We start from the raw sequence: 19646 nt of genomic DNA on the forward strand, positions 1-19646 counted from the left end.
TACTCCACATGACAGTTATTCCACACAAACCTTACCTTCAACATTTCAAGTGCCACGTCATGAACTTCCATAGGCTTTTATTAGGAAATAAAAAATATTATTAGTGGCTTTCTACCAAAAAGACATCTGAGAGATAATATGAGAACAGTGCTGAATATAATAGAATATCTAGAAAAAACATCCTGAACGACAACCAGCACTAATATTTTTAGATGCGAAGAAAGCCTTTGATAATTTGAACTGGGACTTTATGTTTAGGGTTCTAGACCAAGTGGACTTGGGTGAGAACTTTATAAAATCGGTGAAATCAATTTATAACCACCAGAAAGCGCAAATCATTGTTAATGAAGGCCTTACTAGCACATATGATATAGACTGAGGGACAAGACAGGATTGTCCTCTGTCTCCTCTGTTATTCATCATGGTGTTGGAGGTTTTGAACCCGGACATAAGACAAGATGAATGAATTGGTGGAGTAAGGCTTAAAAAAGAGACATACAAATTGAGGGCCTTTGCAGACGATTTTGTTATCATACTGGAATACCCTCTAAAAGGAGTTGAGACCCTGATGAGTAAACTTAAAGAGTTTGGTGCAGTAGCAGGGTTAAGGGTTATTATTTATTTATTTATTTTATTATTTATTTGTTTCATTTCTATACCGCCCAATAGCCGAAGCTCTCTGGGCGGTTCACAAAAATTAACAAACAGAAAACGAAAATATTAACCAAGAACATGGAAATACAAGAACAAAGAAAGCTGATAGAGAGGACGGGCTTTAAAATAGAGGAAAAGGTTAAATATTTGGGAATTGTGCTGACAAATATGAACTGTATGTTATATGCTAATAATTATGTGAAATTATGGAATGAAATTAAGGAGGACCTAGCTAAATGGAAGAAATTGAGGTTATCACTGTTGGGAAGAATTGCCACGATAAAAATGAATGTTTTGCCGAAAATGTTATTTCTGTTCCAAACAATACCTATTGTAAAAGGGGATGTACCATTCAAGCAACGGCATAGAGATATTTCATTTGGCAAGGTAAAAAATCAAGAATAAAAATTAAAATTCTACAAGATGCCAAAGAAAGAGGAGCTTTGGGACTACCCAATTTGAAATTGTATTTCTATGCATGTTGCTTGGTGTGGATGAAAGAATGGGTAGTGTTGGAGAACAGACGGCTATTAGAGTTGGAGGGTCATGATATAAGATTTGGGTGGCATGGATATTTGTGGTATGAGAAAGCAAAGGACAATGTGGATTTTAACAATCATTTTGTTAGAAGGTCTATGTTGGATGTATGGAAGAAATACAAATTGAGATTATGTCAGAAGATTCCAATGTGGGTATCGGCTCAAGCAGCTTTTTTCAGAAGAGAACTATCGAGTGGACACAAATGGTTAAAATATAGGGATGTCCTGGAGACAACCTAAGGAGAGACCAAATTAAAAACGAGAGAAGAGTTGGTAAAAGAAGGACATATATGTCAATGGTTTTCGTATTTACAGATCCAGGAGAAGTTTAAGAGTGATTTAAAAGAGGGGGGATTTGAGGGGTCAAAATCATTGTTCGAAGAAGTATTATGTACTAATGATGAACATCTTATTGGTAAAGTATATAAACTGTTATTACAGCTGGAGGGCGAGAAAGAACAAATGAAGGACTGTATGCTCAGATGGGAAAACAATGTGGGGCATAAGATTCCAATTGAATTATGGAAAAATATGTGGACAAAAGGTTTAAAGGACATATTACGTACCAGACTAAAGGAAAAATTTTATAAGATGATGTATAGATGGTATATGTCTCCATCAAAGTTAACGAAAATGTATAGTGGTTGTTTGGGGGACTGTTGGAAATGTGAAGAACAAGAAGGAACCTTTTATCATATGTGGTGGTCTTGTTAAAGAGCAAAAGCATACTGGGTTAAAATACATGTATTAATGCAATTTTTTAAAAAAGATAAACATAGAAATGAAACCAGAATTGTTTTTGCTTGGACTCGGGGATGATCAATTTAAAGAAAAAAGATTGTTATTTCAACATATGGTGACAGTGGCAAGACTTCTATATGCGCAATATTGGAAAAAAACACAAGTACCAACAACGGAAGAATGGCTCCTCAAGGTGATGGAATTGGCAGAGATGGCAAAATTAACAGCGCTAGTATATGAAAGAACAATAGCCTCATATGTATTGGACTGGAAACCTTTTATTGAGTATATACAAGAACAGCAAAAGGATGATTTATTTGTTTGTGGGTTTTATATATAAACTGTACCTTTGCCTTTGATATATATATATATATATATATATATATATATATATATATATTAGCTTGTTATGGAATTCGGTAATATAGAAACAACGGATGTTTGCCGTCTGACATGAAGATCGCTTTAAATGAAATATAGCCTTATGTATTGTTTATTCTATTAGATGGATGTGTAGTGTAGTAGTTTGTATAGTTTGTAGTGTTTCATTTTGTTTGTTTTTTGTACCTTCCTTATGTGTCTGTTTTTTGTGGGAAATAAATAAAAATATTAATTGGGCGGGGGAGGAAATAACATGTTTTCAGAAACATTCTGAAAACATTCAGAAACATTTGCTAACATGTTTTCAGAAACATTTTTGTGTGACTGAGGCCTTAGCTAGACCTAAGGTTTATCCCTGCCTGCTCCTGGGATCCCCTGTGTGTCATTTACATGAACAGGGATGACCCAGGACGATCCCAGGATAAACCTTAGGTCTAGCTAAGGCCTGAGGTTTCCCCCACCCCCTGTTAACTACCTTTTCTCCCTCAATCCTTAACCAATCTTCCTGAAATTTTCAGGTTATGAAAAATAAGAATTTTGTTGTGGCATGTGCTATTTTCAGGAAGATTGGTGAAACCCTTCCAATTTTAGTAAGTTTATAACAACCCACCCCCCTGATTTCCATGTAACCTTATGGAATCCTTATTTTACAAAGCGCCTTATCTACTGGAACCACTGATGTCTTCTTTTTTTGGTGATATTTTCCCTCTTCTCTGGTGATTCATAAATGACCATCCTATGTGGAACATGGCAAGGTGGGTAAGGGACAGGGAGAGAATGCCCCTCTGTTCAATTCACAAACACACCAGGTTGCTTTTAAATTTTTAAAAGACCATCAGGAAACCTTGCTCTCCTGTGTCTTGTGTAGATAGACCCTGGATTCCGCCCCCCTAATATTTCAAATAAATATTTTCATGTATTTTTAACGTATGTTAGCTGTCCTACAAAAAAAACCCTGATTGAATGCTAGGAAGGGGCAACCTCATTCAGAGTTGGGCTGAAAAAGAACTTAGCTGAGGAACTTTGAAGGGTCTTTAGGGGCCAAAAAATAAAGGCAGCACATCTTCAGAGATGTGTGGTGGGAGGAAGATGACCTTTCTGGAAGGGTGGAGAGCCAAGGGAACTGGTATGATCTCCCCACCCTACAACAATGTTCCCAGAACTACACTATCTCATGGTGTATCAATATTAGGGGGAAGCACTGTGGTGGATTAAAAAGGAGGAGGAGGAGGAGGAGGAAGAGGAGGAGGAGGAGGAGCTTTACTTTTTAGGTAAAGCTCTCTGTCCTTATGATTTTTTTATTATTCTCTCCCTTAAAAAAATGCAATACTTGCCCCCTTTAGTAGCTTTCAAACGGGACTACAAAGGTGGTAGGACATTCTTGGCACATCATTACCCTACTTAGCTCCTGATTCTGTAGAGGCTGGCGAGTCCAATGTCAGTGGGGTGATGAATCTTCTCCGGGTTTCAGTCAGAACCAGTTTGAACTCCTTTACAATTTGGCCACAGCTAGACCTAAGGTTTATCCTGGGACCATCCAGGGTTCGCCCCTGCCTGAGCACTGGATCCCCTGTGTGTCACCTAGGTGAACAGGTTTGACCGCTGGACGATCCAGGGATAAACCTTAGGTCTAGCTATGGCCTTTGTTAGGTTCTGTCTGAAGCCCAGAACATTTGCACCACTCTACTGACATCAGAGCCACCAGCCTCCACTGCCTCAGTTCTGTGCCCTTTATTCTCACAAGCAGACAATGAAGCGATAATACTATTTCTGGATTGTACCGCTTCAGACTACAGATAAAAGCTCACATGACCGAGTTCCTCTCCATCCTCCTCGTCCTCTCTAAGCATGGAAAACCAGATGCCAGGGGAAAGCATTCTAGACTACCCTTTCAGTATAAACGAATCTTTTTAACTTGGCAGAACAGCCCACCATGTGAGTCTCCACTTGCTGATCAGAGTGGTTTAGCCCAAACACAGGTCAGCCAGCTCGCTGGCTCTTTCTGAGAACTAGGCCCAAAGCAAAGTAGCAACCAGCTCATCATACGAACAGCACCATGTACATTGATGGTGCTATATAAATAAATAATAATAATAATAAGAAGAAGAGCCATGCTGGTTCAGACCAAGGCTCCATCTAGTCTAGGACTCTGTTCACACAGTAGCCAACTAGCTGTCAACCAGAAACCCACAAGCACGACACAGGTGTAACAGCATCCTCTTACCCCTGTGTGTACTGCCTCTACTACTGGAAGTAGCACATAGCTGTAATGACTAGTAGCCATTGATAGCCTTCTTCTCCAGGAATTTGTCTAACCCCCTTTTAAAGTCATCCAAATTGGTGGCTGTGGTGTTACCCACATTTCTATTTCCTTAGGTATGTCTGCATGAGTATGTCTAGAGCGTGCGGAATGTTGAACTGAGTGGGTGTGGCTGAGGATGCTGTGGAAAAGGGGAGGAGCTTATATATGGGGGAGCTGAGTGGTCTGAGGTGTTCGGTTGGTGGTTGGGTTTTGGAGGGTAGATGTGTTTAGCTGCATTATTTCTTGTCAGGAGTTGTGTGAGGAGTGAGTGGAAATAAGATCATTGGGACTAAGGATTGTTATTATTAGATTGGTTACTACGGGTATTCTTAAGAATAGGCAGGAGTTAAATAGAATTTGAAGGAACTAAGAACTGTAAAGAACAATAAACATTTTCTTTATTTTGCTACCATAAAACCACGTGTCAGTTTGGCTGTGTCTCCTGCTCTATTGGTTCATAAATAAACACATTACATTAAACCTTCAGCCCGCTATATTCACAGAAAAGCCTTTTCCAAATCTCCTTACCTTTTCCCTCTGCTATAAGGGGAAGGTTATACTTTTCTTTTTACCCCTTCCTCAGGTATTGAAGTGGTGGTGCTTAGCCTGAGGGAGGTGTGTGCGTCAAAGCCTGGTGTGTGAGGTGGTGGTGTCGCAGTGGCCATCACTACATCTTGAGGTAGTGAATTCCATAGTCTAACTCTGTGCTGTGTGAAGAAGTCCTTCCTTTTATCTGTCCTGAATCCCCCACCAATCAGCTTCATGGGATGATCCCACCGGGTTCTAGTATTATGGCAGAGAGAGAAAAATGTCTCCCTTATCTACATTCTCCACATAATGCATAATTTTGTTCACCTCTATCATGTCCTCTCCCCACGGCCTGAGTTCGATCCCAGCGGAAGCTGGTTTCAGACAGCCGGCTCGGGTCGACTCAGCCTTCCATCCTCCCGAGTTCAGTAAAATGAGTACCCAGTTAGCTGGGGGAAAGGTAATAATGGCCGGGGAAGGCAACGGCAAACCACCCCGCTATAAGGCCTGCCAAGAAAACGTCAGCGAAAGCTGGCATCCCTCCAAGAGTCAGTAATGACTCAGTGCTTGCACGAGAGGTTCCTTTCCTTCCTATCATGTCTCCCCTTAGCCTCCTTTCCCCGATCAATTTCGTGGTTTGCAAAAGGCACAGGAATATGCATCAAGTCTTTTCATCACCTGTGTGTGCCAGTAGAGGTCACCACCCACCAACGTAAATCGATTCCCTTATAAATGTAGATTCTTCAAGCCTTTTGGATGGGGTTCCACACCTCTCTGCTTTGCACCTTGGATTGCTCCTCTAGAAGTCTAACTGGTTTTGACTGAAACCCAGAGTGGATTCACCGCCCCACTGACATCAAAGCCACCAGCCTCCACTGGTTTAAAGATAAAGAATCATCAGAACATTCTTGAAGTTGCCCATCAACAGCACCTGGACAGCAGACCAAGCAAGGCCCACAGGTCATATGGTCACAGACTTCCACACCATGGACTATATTTCTATTTAAATTATAATGATTAATTTAAATCTATACATATAAATTTAAATCTATACATATAAATCGACATGTGCAAATGTTGTGGATATCAATGTCTCCTTTTGTCTTCTATTTGGTGATACATTTCCTCTTTTCTTTATTTGCCGGTTCATATGTGGCCACCAGGCATAGTCTCCAAAGAGATGCCTCCTCCCATCTATGAACCTAGTACCTCAGTGCTCAGCCTTGAGGCTCTGCTCCAGATGCACAACCTGTCAGGACCTTTTCTGTTGTAGCACCAAGATTTTATTTTACAGAGGGGTTCAGGTTGCTGTCATTATAGACTTCTGAGCCATTTTGATTGTCAGGGTTTTTGTTTTGTTTTTTGACATTGTTCTTTTTGGGATTTTATTGTAAATCACCCCCAAGCATTAATTAAGTGAAGGGATGCTTAAAAATAATAAATAATAAATACACATTTATTCTATACTACCCAATAGCTGAAGCTCTCTTGATGGTTCGCAACAATTAAATCCATAAAATACAACATGATAAAATATAATTTAAAAGTTTAAAAGTACAGTATGAAATTAAAATGGAGATAAAACCTAGCAGCAGTGCAAAACATCAGAAACTAAAAGACTAAAATGTCTGGGAAAATAAGAATATGTATTGCTTTCAATTTATTTATTTGTTGCATTACTATACCGTCCAATAGCCGAATGTATTGTTATGGTGAACAGTGAGACCTTTTGTTCGTGCAGTGCTTTCTCTGGTTCGGTTACTCGGTACACTGTGCTACAAAATACTACAAACGAGAAGGATCTTGGAATTGTTGTAGATCACAAGCTGAATATGAGCCAACTGTGTGATGTAGCTGCAAAAAAAGCAAATGCTATTTTGGGCTGCATAAATAGAAGTATTGCTTCCAAATCACATGAGGTACTGTTTCCCCTCTATTCAGCACTGGTTAGGCCTCATCTTGAGTATTGTGTCCAGTTCTGGGCTTCACACTTTAAGAAGAATGCAGACAAGCTGGAGTGTGTTCAGAGGAGGGCAACCAGGATGATCAGGGGTCTGGAAACAAAGCCCTATGAGGAGAGGCGGAAAGAACTGGCCATGTTTAGTCTGGAGAAGAGAAGATTGAAGGGAGACATGATAGCACTCTTCAAATTCTTAAAAGGTTGTCACACAGAGGTGGGCCAGGATCTCTCATTGGGCATCCCAGAATGCAGGACACAGAATAAAGGGCTCAAGTTACAGGAAGGCAAATTCTGGCTGGACGTCAGGAAAAACATCCTGACAGAGCAGTACAAAAATGGAACCAACGACCTAGGGAGTTTATGGGCTCTCCCACCTTAGAGGCTTTCAAGATGCAGCTGGACAGCCATCTGCCAGGGATGCTTTAAGGTGGATTCCTGTATTGAGCAGGGGGTTGACTGGATGGCCCTATAGGCCCCTTCCAGCTCAACTATTCTATGATTCTATGTTTCCTATGGTAAGAGTTCATTAGAGGCTAATTGGTGTTTTGTAACATTTGGGGTTTGTGAGCATATTTCTGCACATTTTGCCCAAGATGCATTTTTGTATGCATTTTGCTTAATATAAAGGTTTTTTACAACCAGTTTTTCAACTATAACAAGTTTTTGAATGCTATTTCCCATAATATATTCATTTTTGTGCACATTTTTTTTAAAAAAATGGAGAACGCCATTACAAAATGCAGAGAAGTGTGAATTTCAAAAGTACTTTCAGTTTGCATAGTGGTTTGAAAGTGTGGATTAGATAAGTGGACAAATTGGTTGTGCTTTTATATTGTACTTCTATATTGTGGTTTATTTTATACCTTGAATTGTATTTGACGGTTTTAATTGTTGTGAACCGCCCAGAGAGCTTCGGCTATTGGGCAGTATAGAAATGCAATAAATAAAATAAATAAAATAAAATAAAACTGGATGAATTTCTCTCCCATTCCTGGTATAAACACACACCTAGACTTTCACTGCACTGTGAAGGCTGTTCAGTAGGCGGCACTGTTGGTATTGCTGCAATTGTGGTGGATGCTAAATTGTTTTGGAGGAGCAAAAGAGGCTGCTACTTTATTCTTGTTATTAAATCCTGGTTGGCGTGTGGACTTCGCGATGTTATGAAGCCTACAAAAAGAGGATGAGCGAAACAGAGTCTTCTTCACAGAAGGGAATTGTCTACGCTTGCCTGAGACCAAGGAGAGAGACAGAGAGACAGAGACTCAACTAACACAGGATAATTTACTAAGGTGAGTTCTTAGCGTCTGAAAGGTGGGGAATCTCCCATCCATAAAAGATCGATTGTAATCATTCTCAGGTGTGAGTTAGTTCCTGAATTTTATTCTTCGGTATTAACTGTATTTGCCTCAGGAGTTTATAGAATGACTCTAGAAGCAAAGTGGGAAACCATTGAATTATAGATTATCTTCACATTACAAATACTGTTTCTTTTCTAACTTTACTTGGATTTCTCTTTTTCAAATAGGACTTTTGATTACGAATCTATTCTAAACTAACTTCCTTCTTTCCTTCCTTGTATTTCCTTATTGCTCCCTACATTTCTATTGCAAGCTATTTACCTTTCATGCCTTGTCTTTTCCTTGGCTTTATTACGCTTTCGTTTCATAGTCTATTTAGTTTGAAAGGGTTAAATTGCTCAGTTTGCCTTTGTTGTCCAACATCTGAACTGGACCCATACCTAGGGTGACCATATGAAAAGGAGGACAGGGCTCCTGTATCTTTAACAGTTTTTATTGAAAAGGAAATTTCAGCAGGTGTCATTTGTATATATGGGGAACCTGGTGAAATTCCCTCTTCATCACAACAGTTAAAGTTGCAGGTGCCCTGCCCTCTTTCCTTTTCATATGGTCACCCTACCAATAGAGCTCACACCCTCTCAAGAAGCTAGATTGACAGAAACATTGTTGCCCATGGCCTATGGCTTACATGTTCATCCCAAGGTAGGCTTTTTCCCCCCACAGATTTTGTGGAGGTACCATGCTTTAAAGACTTGAATAAATTGTTTGGTCAAAGATAATACTAGGACGAAAGAAACACAGGAAACAATGCTTTTATCATAGCATCAGAGCTGAGGAAAGAGAAGCTTGCTGGTTGGGTACCTGCATGTCAAACATCAAGATTCAACTGGATCAGCCTTCCCAAACCTGGTGCATCCCCGACATGATGGACTACAGCTCCCAGCATCCCTAGCATGGTCAATGGTGGATCAATGATTTGCCTCAACTTCTTTCAGGGATCAACATACGCACATTATTGAGGGGGAGAGAGCTTCGGCTATTGGGCGGTATAGAAATGTAATAAACAAATAAATAAACTCTTGTGTATTTATGTGAAGTGCATCTGACTTGTGCTTCGTTTTGTTTTCAAAGGGGTCAATATTATGCGGTTTTAGGCAAAGTTTTATTATAGAAAAATAGGACACAATTTGGGCTGCATCATTTGTCCAAGCAGGCAATGTTACTTTGCTCCTCGTAAAAAAGTGAATGTTAAATACTTATCAAAGGGGCTAGCCACAAAGATGAATGTGGTAGATGTGAAGAGGCATTTTGCAAGAAAAAACGGCTGTACGCTTGGTTATTTGTGTTCAAATTTATAGTCTGCTTTTTAACAGCCCATTTCTTTAACTAAAAAGGGTTAGCAGTAGCCAGTTCCCTTCCTGATGGTTTTTTTAAAACAGGTATTGGAAAAGTTTTGAAAATATATTCGTGCTAGAATAGTATAGCAGCTGAAGTATAAGACTTGGCTTGAAGAGACCTAGGTTCAAATCTTCACTTAGCCATGACACTCATTAACAGACCTTCCACCAGTCAGTCTATGGCCCTGATCAGAAGACACCTTAAACCATGGCTTTAACCATGGTGAATAAGGCAAAAAGCCATATGTCAGGGTGACCTACCTTGCAGGGTTACTGTGCTCTGAGCTCCTTCACTGCAGATCAGAATGCAGCAGCTTGTTACGAATAGATTTTCTCTGTCTTCTCTTCTCTCTCTCTCCCTTCCCACCCCCGGCCCTCCCTTGGTGATTTAGGACATGGTTAGACTTTTGCTCTTATCACTCTTGCTGATGATGGTTGATCAAAATGGGACCTTCGGAAAACCTGTTCATGGGGACTTCAGATCCATTCTCCAGGTTGATTTTTCAGGTATGGTTTTGCATTCTCTCCCTCTGTCTACCTGCTGCATCTCTTTGCTCCTCTCCTGAGTTACTCTCAGCTTGCTGTACTCCTCACGTCCATTCCTCAGAAATTAGCTGCAATCCTGGTCTGAATGGAAATTATATCCCCTGTGCCACAGTGGGGATGAAGGGTTTGGCAAAACCACAATGGCCCTATTCAGAAGACACCTTAAGCCACGGCTTTAACCACAGTGGTTAAGCAAGAAAGCCGGGCTGTGTTCAGAGGATACCTTAAGCCACGGCTTTAACCACAGTGACTAAGGCAAAAGGCCTTATTCACCGTGCTTAAAGCTGTGGTTTTAAGGTGTCTTCTGAACAGGGCCAATATAAACTGCAGATGTGGGGCCCCCAATGTGGATCGGAAGAGTAGCGAAGGACAAAAGGATAAAGTTCCCCCTCTCCTCTGTGCTATGGTCCAAATGGATTTGGTCCTGTGAGGAGGAGGAGAAGTGTAATTGCTACATTGTTAAACCAATGTCTGTCTGTCCGTCTGTTTAAAAAACAAACACTGGTTCCATGTGAGAGGAAAATGTAGATTTTGTAGTCAAGGTTTCCAACTACTTTTTCAGGGAGGAGCCCCCATGAACCCTTCTGTCTGATGATGTGACACCGTTGTATGCACTGGGAGGTTTTCTCTTTGGGGACGGTGGAGTAATCAATCATATAGCCCCCCCCCCCCCGCAACCTGCAGTAGAGCTACACCAGCTAGCTTGACCACATGCTTCAAGATTTTTACTGTCCACATCAGCCTTTTTCAACCTGGTGCCCTCCAGAACTACAATTCCCACAATCCCCTGCCGGTATTGTCATTGTCTGAAGATAATGGGAGTTGTACTTTAACACACCTGGAGGCACCAGATTAGGGAAGGCTGGTCCACGTGTTTCCAGATGTTACTGCCCTGTTTTATTATTCACTTGAATATGTTTTCTAATTATTTGTTACTTTATCTTGTTCTCATTGTGTTATATGGTACTGTATTGTTATATATAGCCACCTAGGGATATTTTAAAATATGGTCAGCGGTATATAAATCTATTAAATCAGTAAATAAAATTTTATTTTTTAATATGAGCCACTTAGAGATTTAGAGTTTTTAGGATACTAAAGGCAATCCTATGGTGATAGCTTAGAGTCTTCTGGCCATCTAAAGCAGGCTGGGAGGCGCAGCAGAGGTAATCTTCACCTTTGCGCCCCTCCAGCTCTGTGTTTTTCCTCTAGATGGGCGTTTTCGCCCATCTAGCTGATGCGTTGAGCAGGGGGAGGGAAGGAGGCTGATGAAGCCTAGGGATATGGTGTAAGCCGTACACTCCCCTCCCCTCCTGCTCGCACACCCCCTTTCCCTTCCCTCCACAGTTGCCTTTGTAACCTTGGAGTAGGGTGACCATATGGAAAGGAGGACAGGGCTCCTGTATCTTTAACTGTTGTATAGAAAGGGAATTTCAGCAGGTGTCATTTGTATATATGGAGAACCTGGTGAAATCTCCTCTTCATTACAACAGTTAAAGCTGCAGGAGCCCTGCTCTCTTTTAAATCTGGTCACAATTTAGCTGCAGTATAGCTCCTGCAGCTTTAACTGTTGAGCTGAAGAGGAAATTTCACCAGGTGCTGCATGCATACAAATGACACCTGCTGAAATTCCCTTTTCTATACAACAGTTAAAGATACAGGAGCACTGTCCTCCTTTCCATATGGTCACCCTACCTTGGAGAGGCAACTGGCATGGTTCTTTCTTCACTGGCTGCAAGGGGAGGGGGAGGGGAACTCGGACTCCTGGGTCTGAGCACTGTATCTGACCTTGGATAGATCCAGGAGTCTGACCTATCCTATGGACACCCAGACTCTGCATAGGATTGCTCTCTAAGTAGTAGAAAAGTATTATAATTAATTAATTAATTACATAAACAAACAAACAAGATGCTATGCAGTGTCTTATATTACTCTGATTGTGGACTTTCTCCAAGACTTTGCAGACCCAGCTAACGACTTGCAAGCCAAGAGGAATTCCTATCACACTGCCCAGAACTCTGAGGACCTCAACCCAGAAGACCCATCCAGCCTTTGCTACTTCATCCAGGAGAGTGAGCATGAGAGTCAGATCACATGCAGGCTCCGTTTCACCAGAAGCAAATTTAATTTCAACCCTTTCGGACTGCGTTTTGGGAAACGGCAGGAAGGCATCTCGGCCGATGACAGAAATCTGGGTTCCCAGAGCAGCAGCAAAATCCTGCAGGCTCTCCTGAAACCCAAAGTAGACAGGATGATGGTTCAGTGTGGGGACACTTGGGGAGAAGATTGTTAAATTTTTGAAAGCCATTTCCAAAGGCATGTGTAGCCAGCATCCATAATACTGACTCCAAATAATTGGATAATTTTTCACAGACTCACACACCCAAACACACAGCCGTGATGTTCAGCACATCTCCAAACTAAATCTTCTTGGTTTTAACACCTTCTAGGGCTGCGTTCAGACAACACAGTAGTCAATGGTGGGTTAATAGTCAACTCCATGGTTGATTATCGAGGGGCTACTCCCCACACAACATGATTATAATCAACCGTGGTGTGGATTAAGGGCAGTGTCGAGTTGACTATTAGTCATCTGTTTGATTGACACATCCCCACCTTCTCTCGCCCTCAATCCTACCGCTAGTATCCCATCAGCCATTGCGAGTTCTGCTGGCTGGACTAGAGTGGCAGCCGTTGCTTTGGTCACTCTTGCCAGGGGACTCTGTAGTCACCAAAAATAACCAACTGTGTGTGCCGAAATAGTCAACCTTGCCTGACAGACGACATGATAACCAACCGTTGTTCAAATAACAGCGTTGGTTATTTCAGCCAAATAACTAACAGTGGTATGAAAAAGTCCTGACAGATGATACAATAACCAACCATTGCTTATTTAAGCCACCGTCAACTATTTAACCCACCGTTGGTTATTGTGTCATCCGAACCCAGTCAAAGAATCCAAAAACCAAGGTTATCTCAAAATTCTGAGTATCTTTTGTTCTAAACCAGTCTGTGTGGATGTTGTGTTAGCATTAACGCTGAGACAAAATGGGAGCATTCTTTTGTGCAAAATGTTTGCCCTACGCAAAAGAGGAGGTCCCCATTTTAACTATAGTTCTTTTGGGTGGGGCAGGGGAGACAAAGGCGAAATTGTTAACCTCCTTTGTTGTAGCAGTTGCTATTCACACTGCAAGCCTCCACCTCTCTGGAGATAGAATGAGAATCACATTCCCCATAGAACGGTAGATTGCTTCCTTAAGGGTGCAGTCCTATACACACTTACTTTGGCGGAAGTAAAACCCCTTGAACTCAATGGGACTTACTTCTGTATAGGGTAGACCTGCATAGAATTGCACAGTTAATGTAGTTACAGCAGATGAACAGGGTTAGAAAATGTTCATCTACATTAAGGGTGCAACGATATTGTCTTTTCAGCACCAAATGAGGAACTTTTTATTTTCCCAGGCATTTTAAGAACTGTTTTAAGTGCTTTCAGATCACTGCACATTTATTGTTGCTGTTTTTACTTTGGTGTTCTGGGCTGGAGAGTTTTTAGTCTTTGCTGCTGGTTTTATGTTTGCTTTATTATGTACTGTTCTTAATTCATTGTTTGTAGACTGTTCTGAGTATATCATACACTGCCCAGAGTATAAGTATTCAATAAATAAATAAATAAAATATTTGCAGCACTGTGAAGAACATGATCCTCCTCCTTTCTTGGCAACTGTTTTATTTTTTCTAGTGGTTTTGCTATTGTCTCAGATAGAACATTGCATCTAGTAATAACCTAACATCTAGCGGAAAACGAACTCAGCTTCATCACTCCAAAAATTACAAATTTAGTTGATTGTGCCCATAATATTAGAGCCAAAAATTGGGGGCACGAGAAACAAGAGGGGGGTGTCAGCATACTCAACTGAATCTCAAAGTATGCATAAGTACCAAATATTTATATTAACAACAACAAGAAGAACCCAAGCAAACCAAAGGCAAAGAACAGTCCAATCTGAATGGACATTCTCAATGGCTTCCAAGAGACAAGGCGGTTGAGTGCAGTTAGAAAAGTATAACAGAAAATGGGCACAGGGCTAGAAGGGAATTGGCTTTCTTGAGTCTCTAACTGCTTATAGTATCATGACATTTAAACTATGTAGAGGTTGTAGCTCGGTGTAGAGCACCTGCTTTGCAGGCAGAAGGTTCTAGGTTTGCACCTTGGCATCTCCAGGTAGGGTTGGAAAAGACTTTTGACTGAAAAACCTGGAGGGTCGCTGCCATTCATTGGAGGGAAGCGCCGCCAGGGATGTTGACATGTTGGGCAGAGACAGTGTACATGTCCCTGCTTCCCACAGGGAGCAGGGATACAAACAGCATAAAATTGGGCCATAAATAAATAAATAGGTCTACAGCTGGTGTGGTGTGGTGGCTAAAGTGTTGGACTGGGAGTTGGGAGATCCAGGTTCTAGTCCCCACTCAGCCATGGAAACCCACTGGGTGACTTTGGGCCAGCCACAGACTCTCAGCCCAACCTACCTCACAGGGTTGTTGTTGTGAGGATCCAAATGAAGCAGAGGAGGATTATGTATGCCACCCTGGGTTCCTTGGAGGAAAAAAGGCAGGATATGAATGAATGAATGAATGAATGAATGAATGAATGAATGAATGAAAGACTTCAAACTCAACCCCAGGCAGACCTCCATGAGGAGAGTGTTCGAAAATCAGAGTGCCACAACTGAAAAGGCCCTAGCACGGTTCACCATCTACCCACCTCCGCTATCACCATCCTTACTTGTGCCACCCCTCAGACTTTTACAATTTCATTCTTGAAATATGTGGAGGCTAATTTCAGAAGAGAGCTAAAGATACAAGTTCCCTCCTGATCGCTGCAGGGGAAATTTGGTTCCTTGAACGAAGGTCGATTCAAGTGTGTGAAGGCCATGTATTCTTTAACAGAAGGCCATCCAGAGGACAGGCCTCTTTTGAAGGTGTCCTCTATTTGAAGGATTGAGCCCAGTCCAAGTCTGGTTTAAAGATAAAGAACCATCAGGAGGAAGAGCTGGGCCTTGAAGGTGACCGTCACCAGTTAGCACCTGCACAGCACACTGAGCAAGGCCCACAGGTCACCTGCTCACAGTCTCCCACGCTCTGGCGAGATGTCCTGTATTTCCATTTAAATTATAATAATTATTTCTACATTTGCAAACATACCTATAAAATAGCGTATGGATATTTTATGCAAATTTGTCTTTTGTCCTCATTTTTGGAGATTCTGTAGTGGCCAACCTATGATAAACCCGTGCCTTGGGCGTACTACTTCAGAGAGCAAGTGGATGTCCATGTGATAGAAAGCACCTATATATGTCTCTCGAGTAAGAAAACTAGTAAGTCAGGAAAAAGTCTAAGAACCTTTCTCTGTGATTTCCACTTTTCCACTTGGAGGCCTTTTAAACAACAACATGATCCCCCACCTGAGGTCTGAAGTGGTACTCTCCAGATTCAGTTTACCAATCCAGTGAGAACAAGGCCATATAGCCAACCTTCAAGAGAGCAGTTTAATCACGATGCTGCTTTTTTTCCCATTTGCTGTAGAGCAAAGTTGCTCAGCTCTTCACATTTTTCTAATAATCAAATGTGTGTGCATTCAGTTGACATACAAACATGAAATAGCCAGAACTACGATTAATTTTTTTTAATCTGCAATAAAGCATATGTGTTTTCTCTTCCTCCTGACTTGTACCATCTTTCTCAGTTCATAAGTAGAATATTTTTGTCCCTTGATCTCTTTCCCCCCCAAGCTAGGACACGGTCGTTGACCAATAAAGGCTTTGCGCACATCCGTTTATCTGTGGTGGACGTCAGAAATCAGCCATTGTTGAAGTTGCGCAGATCTTCAAAGACGGAGCCCACAGAGATGATTTATGGTCTTCAGAGCGAATGACTCATACCAGACTTCTAAATTCTCACCTGATGTCATCAGCCCCCATTTTTCCACTTACTTTCATCCGGTGGTGGACGATCCAAGGTGTTTAACCTACTTTGGGAATAGGGTTCAGCCCCTTAGATAGCTCCTTTAGATTTCCCCCCCTAAATATTTTTTTCTACTTAAGCAAACTTTGAGGCTACCCCAACTCCCTCTTTTGTGTGTCAGCATTTTTTGCTATATAAACAGCATTCACAGCCCGAACACTGGAAGTAGAGGGAGCGTGAAAAGTGGCAAGAGGGACATGAACAATGAAAAGGAACCTTTGTTAGGACAGGTGGCTCTGGATGAACATTGTAATTGATAGCAACTGACACATCCAGCCTGTTCAATGGCACCCAGATAAGCATTGGGGTCACAGACAGGGAAAGGTATCCAGATGTGCATCTAAACATAAGAAGAGCCCTGCTGGATCAGACTGAGGGTCCATCTAGTCCATCACTCTGCTCACACAGTAACCAACCAGCTGATGGCCAGGGAACACCAAAGCAGGACGTGGTGCAACAGCACCCTCCCACCCATGTACTGGAGGTAGCACATAGTTATCAGGGCTAGTAGCTATTAATAGCCTTCTCCTCCAGGAATTTATCCAATCCCCTTTTAAAACCATCCAAAATTGGTGGCCATCACTATATCTTGTGGTAGTGAGTTCCATAGCTCAACTGCAGCTTGTGTGGAAAGCTGCTTGTGCACGCAGATCTCCTTTCAGGGACTAGGGTGATGATCTATCTGAGGAGAAACCGGCCACTGATAGAATGCAAAAGTTGCTTGTAATAAAAGTGTTCAGGCGCCAGGGGTCATAAGACTTCCAGCATCCAACAGATATTGAGTCATCTGCCTGCCATCAGCACTGCAAGATGCAAATTTTCTTTGTAAAAAGTTGCTGGGAGCAACGTACAGAGGGTTTTAAGTATAGATTTAGGAAGCTTGATTTGTTCCAGGGAAAAATGAGCAACACTACGGTTGTTCCACAGACATGTATATATTCCACACTACCACCACCTTCAAGAAACAGAGAAAATCCCAGACGGTAAGATAATAAGTTTCAAGTTGTTCAGTTCATTGTTTGATACGGCACTGCAAAAGCAGCTTTTTTCTGCAGAACAAGGAATTGGAAAAGGAAGATGTAATTTAGAAATTAAGCCATGAGAGGTTGCTATGCTTCCCTTTTTGCTTTTCTCTTAAATGGGATTTTATGAAAGTAGCCTCCCTAGTTCTGCTTTTCATTTTCTTTCTTCTTCTCTCCCTACACCCAATTTCTGGTTGTTGGTTTTCTTTTTTCCTTCTGTGAATTAATGCAACTTCTAAACAAGTAATGAGAGTTTGGTGGTCTTAGAGCACAATGAATGAAAAGCTTTCTGTATCAGCGAAAATTTGTGGTTGGGGATTCTACACAAAGGAATCATAGTATCATTGTACTCAACACTGGTAAAGCATCGTATGGGATCCCCGTGTTCAGCTTTGAATAGCAAGTTGATAATTACTGGGAAAGCGCAGCAGAAATGCAAGACTCCAGAGAAGAGCTACAAAGGTTCAGAAGGCAGATCTTCGAAAGGCAGGCAAATGAAAGCCAAAGTAGACACAGTACTAGTTGTGGAAGTACTGTGATATGTGATGGGCATGGTGAAATGGCATCCAGACTTATTGGTCTCACACAGGGGTGGGGAACCTCAGGCCCAGGAGCTAGATCTGGCCCTCTGGGTTTCCCCCAATGGCCACACCGTTTCCCCCTGAACACCAATCAGTGGGTGGCTTCCCAGATTTCATGCAAATTTCCCCATTCTTAAAGGCTGAAAAGCCTCTCTCTTAAGGCTTAGTTAGTAACAGGAAGAGCTTTAGGCTAAAATATGCCTGTACTTTGGGTAATTAGGCCCCACCCTATTGGGCCCACCCCATCGCTAGAATGCGGAATCCAAGAGCTTCTATGGAAATTCATCCCGGTTCTCAAATATATGGGGATATTTACCTAAGGTGACCATACTAAAAGGATAGGGCTCCTGTATCTTTAACAGTTGCATAGAAAAGGAAATTTCAGCAGGTGTCCTTTGTATGCATGCAGCACCTGGTGAAATTCCCTCTTCATCACAACAGTTAAAGTTGCAGGAGCTATACTGCAGCTATAATGTGACCAGACTTAAAAGAGGTCAGGGAGATACTTCACCAGACCATTATTTCCCTTACAACTGGGTGTATTTTTAATAGCTGGCTTGAAGATCAGCAGCAGAAGGGATCTTCATTTTCTCCACTGCCACATGGAACCTGGCACTAAAGTAGGGTGACCATATGAAAAGGAGGACAGGGCTCCTGTATCTTTAACAGCTGCATAGAAAAGGGAATTTCAGCAGGTGTCCTTTGTATGCATGCAGCACCTGGTGAAATTCCCTCTTTATCACAAGTTAAAGCTACAGGAGCTATACTAGAGTGACCAGATTTAAAAGAGGGCAGGGCACCTGCAGCTTTAACTGTTGTGATGAAGAGGAAATTTCACTAGGTTCCCCGTATATACAAATGACAGCTGCTGAAATTCCCTTTTCTATGCAACTGTTAAAGATACAGGAGCCCGGTCCTCCTTTTCATGTTATACTTTATATTTACCAAATAGTTGGATAGCTTTATTTGCGCTAGCTGCAAGACAGATAAAAGCAGCCTTTCTACACCCTACCACTGTCAAATCCTGAGCGGGTTAAACAGAAGGAATGTTTTAAATTCTGATCATTTTATTGTAAGCTTGCGTTATCGTATCAAATGTTTTTCTGTTTTATATATGCTGTGTTTGTATTGTGATGGCCATTGGCTATAAACAATAAAAACTTGAGAAATAATTGGAGCTCATCTGAGACTTAATTAATTTGAATTATATGGATGACAAGCATCAATGTGTTAGTAAATGACTTATCTTCACTGTTTTCTCAGCTGCTGAAATTATATTTATCCAGAACTGGAAAGTGCAATAATTCCTAGAATCAAGTAGTGGCTAAACTTCATTTTAGATATTGCTAAAGATAAGGGTCACTGAAGAATTGTATTTAGTCTACCAGTTCATCAAGGAGAAAAATAGACGCTTGTTTACTCTATGTTGGAATTGACATCGTGGGTAGGATCCAACTGTGTCATTCCGTTAGTGCAAATGATGTTAAGCCAGCGGTTGACTAGATTCCAAACTATGCGCAAGAGGAGAATTCAACTAAAGTCACGTTTGCGCAAATGGTTGAGCATTATGCTTGAGCAACCTATTGTGCATGGCTCTTGTGCAAACGGCTATGCATTCCACTTGTGTAACCCAACGTGTCACTAACTGCGCAACTATAACGGGCCACCAC

The sequence above is a fragment of the Elgaria multicarinata genome, chromosome 9 (assembly GCF_023053635.1).
Source record: "Elgaria multicarinata webbii isolate HBS135686 ecotype San Diego chromosome 9, rElgMul1.1.pri, whole genome shotgun sequence".
NCBI classification, from domain to species: Eukaryota; Metazoa; Chordata; class Lepidosauria; order Squamata; family Anguidae; genus Elgaria; species Elgaria multicarinata.